Source organism: Podarcis vaucheri (genome assembly GCF_965113315.1).
Source record: "Podarcis vaucheri genome assembly, chromosome: 12".
Classification (NCBI taxonomy): domain Eukaryota; kingdom Metazoa; phylum Chordata; class Lepidosauria; order Squamata; family Lacertidae; genus Podarcis; species Podarcis vaucheri.
The window spans coordinates 7,586,732-7,604,321 of NC_138750.1; the positions used below are offsets into that span (position 1 = coordinate 7,586,732).

A 17,590-nucleotide genomic window follows, 5' to 3' on the forward strand; every position below is an offset into this window, starting at 1 on the left:
AGTTGTTTCCCCTCACCATATGAACATGATCAATGGAGGAAAATCAGCAAAAAGCACTGGAGGGAAATACTTCATGGTCTGGACATGTCAGGGAATGAGTTGTTGTTATGAAAACAACAAAAAACGTAAGGTATATTAGAATTAAATAACAGGAGATTAGCCAATATCAAGGAAACTATACGATGGACTTCAATTGGTTCTTCTAGGGCTGTAGCTCAAGCAGAGACATCCACTAGTAGTGGAAGAGGAACAGTGCATTTTATTATAGAATCCTAGCATTGTAAGGGATCCGGGGTCATCTAGCCCAACCCGCTGCAATCCCAGCTCAACTAAAGCATTCATGACAGATGGCCACCCAACCTCTGCTTAGATACCTCCAAGGAAGGACAGTCCGCCACCTCTCGTGGAAGTCTGTCCACTGCTGAACAGCTCTCACTGCCAGAAAGCTTTTCTGAATGTTTAGTCGGAATCTCCTTGAAGCCATAGGTTCAATTCCTACCCTCCAGAGAAGGAGAAAACAAGCTTCCTCTATCTCCCATGTGACAGTCCTTCGGATACTTGCAGAGGCCTATCATATCTCTTCTCAATCTCCTCTTTTCCAGGTGAAACATGAATGAAGCAACCCAGCTCCTTCAAGCACTCCTCGTAAGGATTAGTTTGTTGCTGTTCTGGAGGTTTGGACAACCCACCCAAACAGATTGGAGGGACCTGCAAAGGAGGACCAGAATCAGGAACAATTTCCTTCCACTGGAACAAAAGCTTCTCCATGGCCACTCACTGGATGCAGCCGAAGGGACTAGCACTCCGCAGGGCTTGGGACCTGTGTTTCTTAAGGGACAACTATCCCATGCCACATGGCAAACTGCTGCTGATCACAATTAATATAAGAGATGCACACGGCACACAGTAGCTTTCGTGCTAATTTGCTTAACACATTTCTTGCCCTGCCAATTGTAATAGACACTTGTTGAATGACATGGAAGTACAGTGGTGCCTCGGGGGTAAGAACTTAATTCATTCTGAAGGTCTGTTCTTAACCTGAAACTGTTCTTAACCTGAGGTACCACTGTAGCTAATGGGGCCTCCCGCTGCTGCCATTCCACCGCCATGCAATTTCTGTTCTCATCCTGAAGCAAAGTTCTTAACCTGAAGCCCTATTTCTGGGTTAGCGGAGTCTGTAACCTGAAGCGTATGTAACCTGAGGTACCACTGTACTGTGGATTTATTCTATTGTTTGCTGGTGATCAATGGTTGATCACAATTCACTTTCTACTGAGACCTCTGAATCAAAGTCTGCTTCATGGTGTTGTGGTAGCAAAATGTGGTCACTTAGGGGTGCTTCTGTGCAGCAACTTCCTGTTGTGGCTGTAATGTTTGAAAAGTGACTGGTCACCTGGATCATTTATGTCACGTGGAAAATAGCATTACATGTGCTATGTGAAGCCATTCATTCCTACGTGGAAATATTTCTTGACGGCCATCTGCAGGATTGCCTTCATGACTGAAGCAACAGAAGTGACTGAGTCATAAAGTTGTGATGCAGAGATATGAACAATCCTCAAGTTTGATCTGAATCCATTTTTTCCAGAAGCTGTGGAAGGTCTTACTGGTGCTTGCTCTCATTACCATTATGTCCCATTATTTTTTCCAGAAAAATCTATAGTGACATAAATTAGCCCCACTATGTCAGATGTGTGACAAAGATTAATTGCCATGGTTAATACAATGTTAGACATGTTTTGGTTGAATCATTTCATTATTTGAAGTTTTCTTTAATTTTGATGCTCACAGGTTCTTTAGGTGTGGGTTAAACTTGCTCTGCAAGATAACTGTAGGATAGAAATCATAATAAATTTCAGCTATCAAGCCTTTGTTGTGAAAATGTCCTTAGTTTCCTTTTCACTTTAATAGATTGTTGAATAAATGAATAGATTATTAGAATGAGAGGGAAATTCTTTTTTTAAAAAAAAATGTAAACATTTTTGGATGCAATTTATGTTTTTCTTCTTCTTCTGTGTGTCTTAATATATTGATATCAATATAATGAAAAGGAACCAGTCAGCCTTTAGACAAACAGATGGAGCTGTTGTCGAGTTTCCTTGAGCGTCTCTGAGCTCCCACTGAAGTGCTTACTTATAACTTCTTACAGAACCAGCCGGTCTACTCCTTGGTGAATCAAAACAGATGTGCTCTTGCTTCTTACAGCAACAGTACACTAGGGGGACTATTTTTCCTCTTTCTGAAGAGATGGAAATACAATGATGTCAGAACAAGCCATACTATTCTCAGAATGTCAGCCCTTTCCTCGGTGATGTTGGTAGGTTAAACGCATATGGCAAGAGCTTTGGATTTTTAAAACATAAGGATATTTTGCTGCAAAATTAAACTGTGTGTCCAAATCCTACACATTTGCTTCTGATAGTCATCTTCTTTTTAAATAATTTTTAGAATTAGCTGGAACAATTTTACGCCAGAGACCAAAGATTTATACCTAGTAAATAAGGAACCAATAACTCAGTTTGCAATATAAGTCCCCATTAGACTTAGTCTTAATTCATTCTTGGATTGTCTTGGAGATATCAATTTTTTAAAAAGTAGAGGCTCCATGCCTTGGCTTTTGAAAAACAGGGGATCCACAGTTCTTAGGTGACGGAACCACGGCTCTAGAGAATTTTCGCAGCCTCATCTGATTGAGATGGTATGGAGAAATAGAACCGGGTATCATCTCCATATTGTTGAAGTCTGTATACTCGTGACCTCAGTAGAAACATAACATCATAAACAACAGCAATACACAGCCTTGAACTTTCCGTACTGAACTGAAATCTGGTCAGTTGGCAGGGCTGGTTGTAGATGAGGAGCAATGCTACCTTGAATGGCATTTGAAAGATGAGGAAGTGAATTCGGTAATGAGACACTGGGCAAAAGACTTTGGTTATAATATACAGCTTGAAGAATGGGAAAGGTTGTGGAATGGAAGGATAAAATTTACAGCCTGTAACGCTTTGAAAGAGAATATGATGAAAATGATGTATAGATGGTATATTACACCAGTGAAATTAGCTAAAATGTATAAGACAAATAATAAATGTTGGAAATGTAAAGAAAAAGAAGGAACATTTTATCATATGTGTTGGGAATGTAAAAAAGTAAAGAACTTCTGGGAAATGATATATAATGAGATGAAAAAGATGTTGAAATATACATTTAAAAAAAAAAACAACAGAAGAAAGACGTTAAATTGTTTTTATATGCAATAACTGCAGCAAGAGTATTGTTAGCCCAGAAATGGAACCAAGAAGAAATTCCGACGAAAGAAGAATGGCAGACAAAATTAATGGACTATGCAGAATTGGACAAAATGACAGGAAGAATTTGAAACCTGTGGGACTAGAGATTTACAGAGGATTGGAAGAAGTATATGAATTATTTGAAGAGCAACTGTAATCAACAAATTATGCTAGAAGGACTATAAGAAGTTTTGTAAGGAGAAATATATGAAGTGTTACAAAGTAGAAAAAGATAGAGATATTGGTTATGAGTTTGAAATGTAATAGGGAAGTTAAGAAATGCATACTGAGAGATTAGACTGGAAAATTTTCAGACAGGATTGATGGAAGTCAAAAAAATTGAATAAGATGTAAAAGTATGTTTAATTACTGTTGAAAATGATATGTTAAAAAAACTAATAAAAATGTGTGTGTGTGTGTGTGTGTGTGTGTGTGTGTGTATTACCTTATTAACTCCGGGTGACAAGAACAATTGGCCCACCCAAATGGTATCATTCAGCGTGATACCAGAAGTACCAGAAAGCTGCATTGAGACTCAGCCCTTCGAGAAGTCCATCCTTTCCAAAAGTTGTTAAATTAAGAGGATTTTCCCATATTTTATTTATCTGGATGCCGCTGAAAGCAAAGTTAATAGGATGCAGATAATCAGGACAGCTACCTCCATGAGACAAAAATGCAGAGAACTAATTTAATCCTATTACACAGAACATGTGATCTGCCACCTTCATAGCTCAGCTGCACTTATGCAAGTGGCTTTGTTGGGATATGTTTAGGTTTTAATTACTCTGTCAATTACAATTAGCAGTATTAATGTGGCAGTGAAATGCTACAAATTGCTTGTGGCTTTCCGTTTCTGCCCATTCGCCTTGATTGGTCTTGAGGGCTCTCTTGCCATGGCCCTAGTGGTGAAAATGGTACATCAGCTGAAACAGAGTGACAGAAATAAAAAGAAAAACAGAAATAGCATTGCAGTAGACAACCGCAGCCTCATACCATGCCATTTCAATTGGGATGCCTCTTTTTGCCAGCAACCACTATGCAATGCCACCCATAATATTGTCTTTATTGATAATGGAGGGATGCAAGATAGGGAGAAGCAATAATGTTGGAGGCTGCACTATTTATGAACCCCTTTTTGATACCTAACAAGGGTCCCCAAGGAAGTTGAAAACTACAGTAAAATCACGTTCACACTTAAAATAAGAGAGCATTAAAAGCTGGTGTCAAACATTTAAAACAGTCACGAGAGGAGACAGGTTTCACCCTCAATGTAGTATTGTGCCCAAGTGCACCAGGCTGACCTGGGTCAAATGACAAGTACCCCCCCTGTTAAGTTGTGGGTGAAGATATCAGATGACACAGCGATTCTTCAAACAGCTCTTGTTTATTCAGAGGCCAGGACAGAACTGAACTGAAGGGTTCAGCCAGCCTGCTTATATAGAGCTCCAGTACAATGTAACTGTAACAACTTTCTGTAACTATCCAATTACTGAATGTCACTTTCGATCCCTTATTTGCATGGACCTGAACTATCTACAGTATTCCCCTGCTGGCCCAGGGTGAGAACTTCAGTACATAACACCCCCCCACACACACACACACCTACCTCACCCAATTCTTTCTTTCTTTCTTTCTTTCTTTCCTTCTTTCCTTCTTTCCTTCTTTTATTTTAAATTAATTCACTTTACGTGTTAATTGTCATACGCATTCAACATTGTACATAACATATAATATATTATTTCTACAAATTCCACACATCTAACCCTATGACCACCTCCCCTTTTACCCAAATACCCATGTGACTTCCTTCACCCACCTGCCTGATATGCAACTTGTTACTTAAAAAAACTCTAATATTGTGTTCATTTTTGTTCATTAAATTGATCATTCATCTATTAAAAACATAGCGTCTTAACTTCATGGGTTCAAACTATACTTATCCAGAGATTTCTAACAGAATGATTTTGTACAATATATTCTTCAACACATTTCCATTCCTTTCTTAATTTTTGTTTTGATTGCATTCTGATTGACGCTGTCATCTTAGCTAGTTCAATAAATTCGCAAAATTTAGTTTGCCACTCTAACGTTGAGGGAATCTCCTCACTTTTCCAATTTTTGGCCACCAGTATTCTGGCGGCCGCTGTAGCATACAAAAAAACCCTCTAACCTTATCCTTAGGAATGTCGCCCAATTCTATGTACAGAAATTTGACCAGACCAGAAGTTGACTCATTATTGTCAGCAGAACAGCATCCTCTGCAATTTCTGAGGAGGCAGGTTATATTAGGGGGATTGGTGCAGCAATAAAACTGCTGGCACATTTGTAAAGCTAAGCAGGGAGTATAGGAGTATATAGCATCTAGATCAAGGGAAGTAATAGTGCCACTGTATTCTGCTCTGGTCAGACCTCACCTGGAGTACTGTGTCCAGTTCTGGGCACCACAGTTCAAGAAGGACACTGACAAACTGGAACGTGTCCAGAGGAGGGCAACCAAAATGGTCAAAGGCCTGGAAACGATGCCTTATGAGGAACGGCTAAGGGAGCTGGGCATGTTTAGCCTGGAGAAGAGGAGGTTAAGGGGTGATATGATAGCCATGTTCAAATATATAAAAGGATGTCACATAGAGGAGGGAGAAAGGTTGTTTTCTGCTGTTCCAGAGAAGCGGACACGGAGCAATGGATCCAAAGTACAAGAAAGAAGATTCCACCTAAACATTAGGAAGAACAGTGGAATTTGCTGCCAAGGAGTGTGGTGGAGTCTCCTACTTTGGAGGTCTTTAAGCAGAGGCTTAACAACCATATGTCAGGAGTGCTCTGATGGTGTTTCCTGCTTGGCAGGGGGTTGGACTCGATGGCCCTTGCGGTCTCTTCCAACTCTATGATTCTATGATTCAGGGAGCAGTATGGTTTCAAACTGGATGGGGGAGCACGTGCGAAGATTTCTGCATTGCAGGGGGTTGGACTAGATGACCCTCGGGTTCTCTTCGACCTTTATGATTCTGTTTCTCTAATGCCACTTTCTTACCCCTCTGCCTGGCACTCGATTGTTGCCCATTCAATTTGCGCATGGGCAATGCCTGCCGAAGTTCATGACCTGGCCTGGCTGCTTTTTCTGCCTGCTCACTCAGTCAGGGGCCTTTCCAAAAAGTGCTGCCTTTGACACACAACCACCAAAACATGGTTCCTGTGTTTGTGTGTCTGCATGTTTTTCTGTGAGGAGGGAGAGAAACAATGTTTGTGTCGTGGGGAGGAAGTGAACAATTACATACTGATAGAGCACTACCAAAGCATCTGTGTCGGATTTACGTATAAGCTAAACTAGCTATAGCTTAGGGCCCCACTCTCTTGGGGCCCCCCGAAAAATTTAAAGGAAAAAAACTGGATGTACATTTCCAAAATATAAGATAAAAAACAAATAAAATAAAACCTACATACAGCAACAGTGTTTTGTGTTGTGTAGGCTCCTATGATGTAAGTAATGGGCCTGGCCTGCTAGCCTGCTCTCTAAAATATCACTGGTTTGCTCATTTCTATATATAGGGTGCCTACATTCTGCATGTGCAAATGGCTTTAGATACCTATTAGGTCCATAAATTACCATATAGCATATATTCAACGCAAAAAACAGCAGCAATTTGTTGTTGACAAAGGACAGCTGGACATATAAAGGGCCCCATTACCTTTAGTAGCTGAGGGCCTCATCAAACCTAAATCCAGCCCTGATCCAACCTATAGAGGGGTGAAAAGCTACGATGAAGTGTGGACACTTTGAGGCATAGCCTCCACCTGCACTATACATTTAAAACAGCATCATAACACTTTAAAAAGTCCAAAGAATCTTGGGAAATGTAGTTTGTAAAGGGTGCTGAGAATTGTTACCCTCGCAGAGGTACAGTTTCCAGAGTGTTTTAACAACCATTCCATCTTCCCAGGGAACTCAGAGAATTGTAGCTCTTCTAAGGGAATTGCGGTCTCTTAGCAACCTTAACAAAATACACTTCTCATGATTGGGGGGGGGAATGATACTGTTTTAAATATATAGTGCAGATGGGACCTAAATTGCAAGCGAAAGCAGCAAGTGAGACTACATAGCATGTTTAATTTTTACATGGCACCGAAGTTAAGCCCAGGTGATTTCCATGTTTCAGGGCATCAGTGAATTCGTAAGCACCTTAACTCTTTTCTCTAACACAAGGGTTTCTTTTGAAGCCTAGACAATAGAGAGAGATGAGAAAAACATAACTGAAATGTGCACAATATTGCAGGAAATATGTGGCCGCTCCGTGACTGCTTTCTTGTGTCATTTGCCTGGACCATAAGACCTGGTTTGATGGCCACCAGCTTGGGTGGCTTTAAAAGAGGAGTAGACGCGGGTGGCGCTGTGGGTTAAACCACAGAGCCTAGGACTTGCCGATCAGAAGGTCGGCGGTTCGAATCCTGCGACGGGGTGAGCTCCCGTTGCTCGGTCCCAGCTCCTGCCAACCTAGGAGTTCGAAAGCACGTCAAAGTGCAAGTAGATAAATAGGTACCACTTCAGTGGGAAAGTAAACGGTGGTTCCATGTGCTGCTCTGGTTTGCCAGAAGTGGCTTAGTCATGCTGGCCACATGACCCGGAAGCCAGTAAAGCAAGATGAGCGCCGCAACCCCAGAGTTGGCCATGACTGGACCTAATGCTCAGGGGCCCCTTTACCTTTACCTAGATAGATTCGTGGAGGGAAAGGCTTTCAATGGCTGCTGCCTCTACCGTCAAATGCAGTACTCCTCTGAACACCAGAGCTTTACTTGCCGGCTTCTCATAGGCATTTAGTTGGCCGCTTTGGGAACAGGGTGCTGAGACGGATCCAGCATTCTGGCCTGATCGAGCAGGATCGTCTTATAGTCTTAGGGCTATTTCTTCCCAATAAGCAGGATAATACATGGCAGCATCCCAGCAGCTCTTGGCCAGTCAGTCACACCATTTGCTGGTTCTGCTGAGATGTTTTTGCAATCACGGCTTCCATCCTGCCTTAGCAGCCGTGGCTGTCTGGAAGGGAGAAATGAGAGAGATGTGCAGGAGTGTGAACTGATACAGTGGTACCTCGGGTTAAGTACTTAATTTGTCCTGGAGGTCTGTACTTAACCTGAAACTGTTCTTAACCTGAAGCACCACTTTAGCTAATGGGGCCTCCTGCTGCTGCCGCCACGTGATTTCTGTTCTCATCCTGAAGCAAAGTTCTTAACCCAAGGTACTATTCCTGGGTTAGCAGAGTCTGTAACCTGAAGTGTCTGTAACCTGAAGCATCTGTAACCCAAGGTACCACTGCATTTGCTTGCTTGCTTTGGTCCACATTGAGTTGGTCAGAGCCTTTTTCTGTCTAGGTTTGAGAAAACACACACACACACACACACACAAAGATGAGGCACCAGCAAAATGTTGCTGCTCCCCGCACACCTTTAAGGGTTAATTAGTAGATTAACAATAGTAGATTAACAGCATGTATTGTGATTTGGGAAACGACTGTGTGTTTTTGAACCATTTGAACAGTCTACAGATTATGTTTGTATCTTTTCTATTGCACTTTTTCAGGCAAAAAAAAGGCAGTTTACATCGAAAAAGGCATGCAAAGATCAAAATATGCAATGGCAAAACCCACTTATCCTCATTTTACTCTTGTTATATAGTTTTGCTACTATTTCCTCTCTTCTGTGAAATTGATACTGTGTATCACAGGACTTTCTATTTGATTATCCAATCTCATTCAGAGAGAGTCAGATCACAAACATCCAAAGGGCAGATATGTGTGAGAGTTCCTCAATCAAATCTGACAGAAATTAATTTGAGGCTAACATCTTCCTCTGAGATGTTTTTCCTCGTCTGCTTGTGAACAAAACAGCCGCTGTTCTTGCTTGAATATAGTTTGGTATTTTAGGGAACAGAATTTTCCCTTGTGGGACAGTGAATAGGATCCATTCCGTTGCCATTCCCATCTTTTCTTATTCTTAATTTTTGTGTTTTCATTAGATTTTAAGTCAGCATGCAAGACCTTGTACTGTTTTTCCTCCTTGTGCTGCACTTAGTTTTTAGGGGCTGGATAAATACTAAAATTTCTTTTATAAATAATCATGTCTGCACAACACATTTTTAAAAGGCAGGGAGAGGTTGTTTGTCCACAACATGTGGCAATGCCCTGCTTACGAACTTCCCACAGCATCTGTCTAGCAAGTGAGGAAGACAGAAGGCTGGACTCGATGGGCCCTTGGTCTGATCCATTCAGGCAGTTTGATGTTCTTAGGCAACATTTTTGCATCTGAGAATGCACATTTCATAGAGTTGGAAGTGATCCTGAGGGCATTCCAGTCCCAACCCCCTTCTATGCAGGAATCTCAACTAAAGCATCCGGGACAAATGGCCATTCATATTCTGCTTTGAAACCTCAAATGAAGGAGAGTCCACAACCTTCCCAAGGGAGTCCATTCCACGTCAAACAGCTCTTACTGTCAGAAAGTTCCTCCTAATGTTTAGTTAGAATCTCCTTTCTTCTGACTTGGATCCATTTGTTCAAATCCTACCCTCAAGAGCAGGAGAAAACAAGCTTGTTTCATCTCCCGTGTGACAACTCTTAAGATATCTGAAGTTGGCTATCATATCTCCTCTCAGCCTCCACGTTTCCAGGCTAAGCCATCTCCTTCTCATAAGGCTTGGTTTCCAAACCCTTGATCTTCTTGGTCTGCCCTCTGCCCATGTTCCAGCTTATCAATAACTTTCTTAAATCGTGGCACCCAGAACTAGATGCAGTATAGTGTGGTACTATTGCTCCCCTTATAATTTACTTGCTAGAAAGTTCCATTCAACTCAGAGGAATTACCGTATTTCTGGGTTGACATGCATAGCGCTGATGTGTTAAGGCCCCGCCACTACAGAATACTTGCAGTCATATGGTTTTGGAATGGCTCTCCATGAAGCAAACTTGCCAAACTGTGCTCTGTTTAGCAGTTTTATTTAAACAGGTAGCATAGTTTATTGAATTTGTGAATCACTTCCCACAACGGTCGATTTGCAAGAATAAAATATAGCAATATAGCAAACAAAACAAAACACACAAACATATGAAAAACATACCCTGTGAAATCTTTGATCCGTCTTTAAATTATTTCAGATGCATCCCATTTTTCCAGGTAGTGAGAAACAAATGAGCAGGCAGCTGAATTTAAAACTGACACATGAAACTTCATTCACAGATGCTAATGGTTGGATAACAAGGAAGAGAGAGAGATGGAGGAGAAAAACGCAGATGTTGTTCTAGAGCCAGTATACGTAATCAGTGTTGACATCACTGCTACTTCCAGTTACCTGACTGACAGGTTGTTAATGATTGGCTTTCCAGCATGACAGCCAGTAAACTCTGCTTTCTATGAAGTAAGGCCTGCTCTTCAGAAAAAAATTATCAATGAAAAGTGTTGGATGTGTCACTCAAGTATTCAGCTACTTTAAAAAGCAACCACATATTTTTTAAAAGCACGCAAGGCTGAAATGTATATTACAAGCTAGTTGTTGTCTTAGAAATATTGTTTATTATATATGCTCATAGCACATTGGGATCTGAAATTTGTGAGTTTATCCTTTTAGGCTGAACAGGAGCAGTTCTTCCACAACCCCACATAAGGAGAGGGAAGAAAAAATACTGTGCGCGCACACATGCATTTGTGCATGGTTCACATCCACCCATATCTGCATGCACAGGTGTTTTGAATTTGCACCTGGCCTGGTGTGCCTGTCAAGATAGCAAATGACCTGTCCATTAAGCCACTTACAGGTGTTCCCCATAAGTTGCCTTTGAGCCCTATCCTGCTATTTGACCTGTAATCATATCTGACTCTCTGTGAGATACACATTAATCACCCTTTGTATTTTTAGATTGCTCTCTGTCCTCTTGTTTGTGTGTCAGGGACTTGTACTAGGAAAGAGTTGTTCCAAACTTTTCATGTTGGTGACACACTTTTTAGATGTGCATCATTTCACGACACAGTAATTCAGTTTTACTAGCAAACCAGAGGTTAAACTAAGCCCTTTCCAGCCTCAGGAGGAGCGTTCACACAACACACCTACACAGTGCTGCCGACACACTAATGTGTCACGACACACAGTTTGGAAAACTTTGTACTAGGAGCCTTTTGATTTGAGGGTGTGGCTTGGTTTCACCTGGGTCTGTCTAAACGCAGGAAAAGGACGCACAACATTGATCTCTGCAATTGGCAGCCTATATGAAACTTCTAGATCAGTGTTTCCCAACCACTGTTCCGCGGCACACTAGTGTGCCGCGAGATGTTGCCTGGTGTGCCGCGGGAAAAAATAAATAAATAAATAAATAAAAATAAATTGAAAGATTTTTTTTAAAAAAGTCAAATTTTCTATTGGGGCGCCGTCACTAGTGACTAGATGACCCCTGGGGTTCCTTCCCTTCCTCCCTCCCTCTCTGCGCCTCCCTCCACCTCCTCCTCCTCCTCCGGGGAGGCCCTTCCTGGCTCTCGGCCAAGGCTTGGTGGCTGCCACTCACTCGCTCGCTCGCTCGCTCGCCCACCCGTCCCTCCATCCCTGCACCCGGCCTCTCCCCCTCTGTCCCTGGCCGGGGGCTGCCGGGATCCGTAGTCCCCTCGCCCTTGGGCTCCGCGCCCGCGCGGGGTGCACGAACTACGTTTCCCAGCATGGCCTGGCGGCCCGGGCGTTTTGTTTGAAGCGCTCTTCTCCCGGCCATGGAATGAGCGCAGCGGCGGTGGGCGGGCGGGCAGGGGCTCTTCCGCGCAGACCCCGCGCAGCCTGCCTGCGCCCCCGCGGAGATCGGGCGGCAGGATGGAGCCCGGGGATCCCCGCGGAGGCGGAGCGGCGGAGGCGGAGGCGGAGCGGCGGAGGCGGAGGCTGCCCCCCAGGTAGGGCTGCGTCGGGGTTTTTTTATTTTTGCAATGCTGCATCCGCGCCGGAGGGGACGCATCGGACCGCGGGGAGACCCCTTGGTGGGCGTGCAAGGCAATGCATGCTTGCAGGCGTTGCATGGAGTGCAGTGCAATGCAATGGCAACGCGGCGCCCTGCATGCATGCATGCAACTTCCACCGGCGCTCCGGACTTGGCAGGTGAGGGGGGTCCCCAGTGGGCGGCAGAGAGAGCCGGGAGGGTGAAGGGGAGCCGGGGGGGAGCAGCGCTGCTCCCCGAGCCGAGCCTGGGGGGAAACTTCGGCGTCGTTGCGCCAGGTGTTGGAAGCAGAGGCTGGCAGGGGCCCCTCACCTGCAAAACCTGGTCGCCTCTCATATATTCGTGCATTGCATTCATCGCCCGCTTTCTCCTCCAAGGAGCTCCCGGGGGCGCGCGTGGTTCTCCCCGTGTTATCCTCGCAACAACAGCCCTGCGAGGTGGGTCAGGCGAGTGGCCCAAGGGAGCACCCAGGGATTGTCCTGGCCAGGTGGGGTGATTTGAACCCTGCTCTCTGCCCAGTCTTCGTCCTCATTTAGCCCCTACAGGTGCATGACTGTGCATGACTGAGGTTTTCCCCCCTCGTCTTGGCTATGGTGTGAGTCTGTGCTGTTAATTAATGGGGTTCTGCCTTCGGAGAAGATGAGCCAGCCCTCAAGGAGGTGATTATGTAATTTGCTAGCAATTCATGTCCCTCCCGGCGTGACGCTGTGCGCTGACGTCACGGGGCTGTAATGGTGGTGTGCCTCGAGATTTTTTTCATGAAACAAGTGTGCCTTTGCCCAAAAAAGGTTGGGAAACACTGTTCTAGATTGGTCACAACTGGGTCACAGACCTTGAATGCTGGACTTCAGCCTTCCAGCAACTGAATTCAAGGATCCCAAGTTGGAGACAAATTCCTGCTCTGGATTCAGCTGCAGCCACCCACTGCCACAGCTAGGGGTGCAAGGATCTGTCAGTTTTGGTTATTTCCGTTGGAACTTTCCCCATTTTAAATTCAGTTCTCCACATTTTGCAATTTCGGTTATATTTTATTTTTTAATCCTCATGAAAATTCACCAGTATTTTTGTGCGAATTTTTCCTAACAAACACATGTCCTCCCATCAGAATTGCGCAGCTTTTAGAAAACATCTGAGGGCAGCCCTTAAGGGAAGTTTTTAATGTCTGACATTTTATTATTTTTTATATTTTGCTGGAAGCCACCCAGAGTAGCTGGGGAAACCCAACCAGATGGGCATGGTATAAACAATAAAATTATTATTATTTATTTTCATGTTCATTTGTACGCATACTTCCCCCTGGTATATGCATTTTGGTTGGAAAACTGCACTGAAAATTTTGGATGAGTGTAAGAAGAGAAGAGAAGGTTAAGGGGTGAGAAGAGGTTAAGGGGTGAGAAGAGGAGGTTAAGGGGTGATATGATAGCCATGTTCAAATATATAAAAGGATGTCACATAGAGGAGGGAGAAAGGTTGTTTTCTGCTGCTCCAGAGAAGCGGACACGGAGCAATGGATCCAAACTACAAGAAAGAAGATTCCACCTAAACATTAGGAAGAACTTCCTGACAGTAAGAGCTGTTCGACAGTGGAATTTGCTGCCAAGGAGTGTGGTGGAGTCTCCTACTTTGTTTTTTTTTTTTATAATAATTTTATTGCATTTTTCCAAATTACAAGTAAAACAGAAGAAAAAACAGAACAAAAGAAAAGATAAGAAAAGAAAACAAAGGATTCCATTTCAATAACTTTTTTTCAAATTTCCATTGGACTTCCCCACATCCCCCGGATAATGCATTCTTGATAATAAAATCATCAGCAAATTATACCCTTATTTCATATATTTCTTTATATTTTCAATTGCAATTTAAGTTTAAATCTCTTGTTCTCCATTTACTCTAAAAATATAACCTGATATCATTTTAACCCATTTAAACTTTGGTTCTTTCACAAATATTAACAATTTCATAAATAATTAAATTTCGTTGCTGGGGCTAGCGTTCTGAATCATACGTCATCTTATGTTTCATACAACTTATAATACTTTTGCAAATAGTCTTTAAATTTTTTCCAGTCCTCCTCCATTGCCTCTTCTCCCAGGTCCCGGATTCTTGCAGTCATCTCAGCCAGTTCCATATAGTTCATCAGTTGCGTCTGCCACTCCTCCAGTGTGGGCAAATCTTGGGTCTTCCAGTATTTGGCGATAAGGATTCTTGCTGCAGTTGTAGCGTACATAAAAAAAGTTCTGTCCTTTTTTAACACCTTCTGGCCGACAATGCCCAGAAGAAAGGCCTCTGGTTTCTTGGGAAAGGTGTACTTAAACACCTTCTTTAACTCATTATAGATCATTTCCCAAAAGGCCTTCAATCTTGGGCACGTCCACCAGAGGTGGAAAAATGTCCCTTCAGCCTCCTTGCATTTCCAACATTTATTGTCAGACAAATGGTATATCTTAGCAAGTTTGACTGGGGTCATGTACCACCTGTACACCATTTTCATAATATTTTCTTTCAAGGCATTACATGCCGTGAACTTCATACCGGTGGTCCATAACTTTTCCCAGTCTTCTGACATGATGTTATAACCAATGTCTTGAGCCCATTTTATCATGGCTGATTTAACTGTCTCATCCTGAGTGTTCCATTTAAGCAGCAAGTTGTACATTCTCGATATTACCTTGGTCTTTGGTTCTAACAGCTCTGTCTCAAGTTTCGATTTTTCCACCTGGAATCCTATTTTTTTATCTAGCTTGAAAACCTCATTAATTTGGGCATAGTGTAGCCAATTTTGCACCTTATCTTTTAGTTTTTCAAAGCTCTGCAATCTCCAATTACCTCCAATATTCTCTATTATTTCCCAATATTTCGGCCAATATGCCTCCATATTGGATATTTTCCGAGCTTTGGCCTCTATTGGTGAAATCCACCTCGGAGTTTTACTTTCCAATAAGTCTTTGTATTTTTTCCAGACCATGTATATTGCTTTCCTGACAATATGGTTTTTGAACATTCCATGTGTTTTCCCCTTGTCATACCACAAATACGCATGCCAACCTAGCGAATTGTTGAAGCCTTCCAGATCTAGGACATCAGTGTTTTCCAATAAAATCCAATCTTTCATCCAGCAGAAGGCCGCAGCTTCGTAGTATAACCTTAAGTCCGGCAGGGCAAACCCCCCTCTCTCCTTTGCATCAGTTAATATTTTAAACTTTATTCGGGGCTTTTTGCCCTGCCAGACAAATTTAGAAATGTCCTTCTGCCACTTTCCAAAACAATCCACTCTGTCCACAATCTGCAAGGCCTGGAACAAAAACAACATTTTTGGCAAAACGTTCATTTTTATAGCTGCGATTCGGCCTAACAAGGATAATTTCAATCTTGACCAAATTTCTAAGTCTTTTTTAACTTCTGACCAACATTTTTCATAGTTATCTTTAAATAGATTCAAATTCTTAGAAGACAGATTGACCCCCAGGTATTTCACTTTTTTAACAATGTTTAGTTCTGTTTCTTTCTGAAACTCCTCTGTTTCAATAACCGTCAGGTTTTTCCCTAACACCTTAGTTTTTTGTTTGTTCAGCTTAAAACCCGCCACCCGACCAAATTTCTGAATCAATTCCAAAACTCTTTTTGTACTAGGTTCTGGCTCCTGTAATGTTAAAACCAAGTCATCTGCAAATGCTTTCAGTTTATATTGTTTCGCTCCGACCCGTATTCCTTGTACCTGCCGATCCTCCCTTATCATGTTCAGCAAAACCTCCAGGACTGAGATAAACAACAGAGGGGATAGGGGGCACCCTTGGCGTGTACCTTTTTCAATATGAAGTTCTTCTGTCACCACATTGTTCACTATCAACTTAGCTTTTTGTTCAGAATAGATTGCCTCTATTCCGTTCTCAAACCCCCTTCCCACTCCCATCCCTTCCAAGTTTTTCTTCATAAATTTCCAAGAAATATTATCAAAGGCCTTCTCCGCGTCGATAAAGATTAACACCGCTTTGGTGTTAATATTTGTTTGTAAAAGTTCCAAAATATCGATAATGTTCCTGGTATTATCATACAAATGTCTACCTGGGAGAAAGCCTGCTTGGTCCTTATGAATTACTTCATTTAATACTTTTTTAAATCTGTTAGCCAAAACGTCCGCAAATATTTTGTAATCCACATTTAGGAGTGAGATGGGGCGATAGTTCTTAAGTTGAGTCTTTTCAGTTTCCACTTTAGGTATCAATGTGATGAATGCTTCTTTCCACGTATCTGGTGTCCTCCCTCCCCCCATAATATAGTTGCAAACCTCCATTAATGGTTGTATCAGATAGTCTTTTAAAGTCCTGTAATATTTGGAGGTAAGTCCATCGGGGCCCGGAGATTTGCCTAGTTGCATATTCTGAATGGCATCCTCGATTTCCTGTAGTGTTATTTTACAATTCAAGATTGATCTCTTCTCTTGAGATAATTTTGGAAGGCCATTATCTTTCAAGAATTGTTCTATCTCAATTGCTTCCTCAGGTTCTTGTGTGTACAATTTTTTAAAATATTTCTGGAAACACTTTCTAATTTCTCCTGGTTTCTGAAAGTTTTTCCCTTCAACTTCTAGGTTGGTGACATAATTTAATTTTTGTCTCTTTTTCAACTGCCAAGCAAGTAGTTTCCCACATTTGTTTGCAGATTCAAAGGATCTTTGTTTCATTTGTTTGATTTTCCATTCCACTTCTTGGTTAATCAATTTCGCGTATTGTGACTGGTGGAATTTTATTTCTCTTAAAGTCTCTTTTGATTTTGGATTCACTCTTAATTTTTTCTCCCCATCACTTATCTTCTCCAAAATCTTGTCTTTTTTACTATTCCAGAGTTTTTTCTTGATTGTATTCTGTTGTATCAGGAACCCTCTCATAACAGCTTTGCTTGCGTCCCAGATAATTCTTTTTTCCACTGAGGTATTCAAGTTGATTTCGAAATAATCCTTTAAAGTTTTTTGGGCCTTCTTTACGATCTCTTGATCTCTTAACAAGTTGTCATTCATTTTCCATCTGAAGGAATCGGCAGTAGTAAATCTCATTTCCATTTTCAAAGCGTTATGGTCGGAGCAAGTCTTTGGGCAGATTTCTATTTTTGTAGTCTTAGGTGCCAGCCCTCTAGTTGCCCAGATTTGGTCGATTCTTGTCCATGACAGGTGGGCCTCAGAAAAGAAAGTTCCTTCTTTACCTAGGGGGTTTCTCGTCCTCCATAAATCAATTAAATCCATATTGTCAGTTAATTCAAAGAAAGTTTTTGGTAGTCTTCCATCTTTAGTCAGATTCTGATTCTGTGACTTATCCATCAAAGTGGAGACAACCCCATTCATATCTCCCATCATAATGA

General features: G+C 42.2%; 1 protein-coding gene across 1 annotated transcript in view; it reads right to left on the reverse strand.

The window, feature by feature from the left end:
• Nucleotides 1-5,137: 5,137 nt before the first annotated feature.
• Nucleotides 5,138-17,590, reverse strand: part of STARD3NL (STARD3 N-terminal like) — a 292,381-nt gene continuing 279,928 nt past the window's right edge. The window contains exon 9 of the mRNA XM_082192924.1: nucleotides 5,138-5,147. The gene's annotated coding sequence lies outside the window, so the exon portion shown is untranslated. The remainder of the gene's footprint in view (nucleotides 5,148-17,590) is intronic.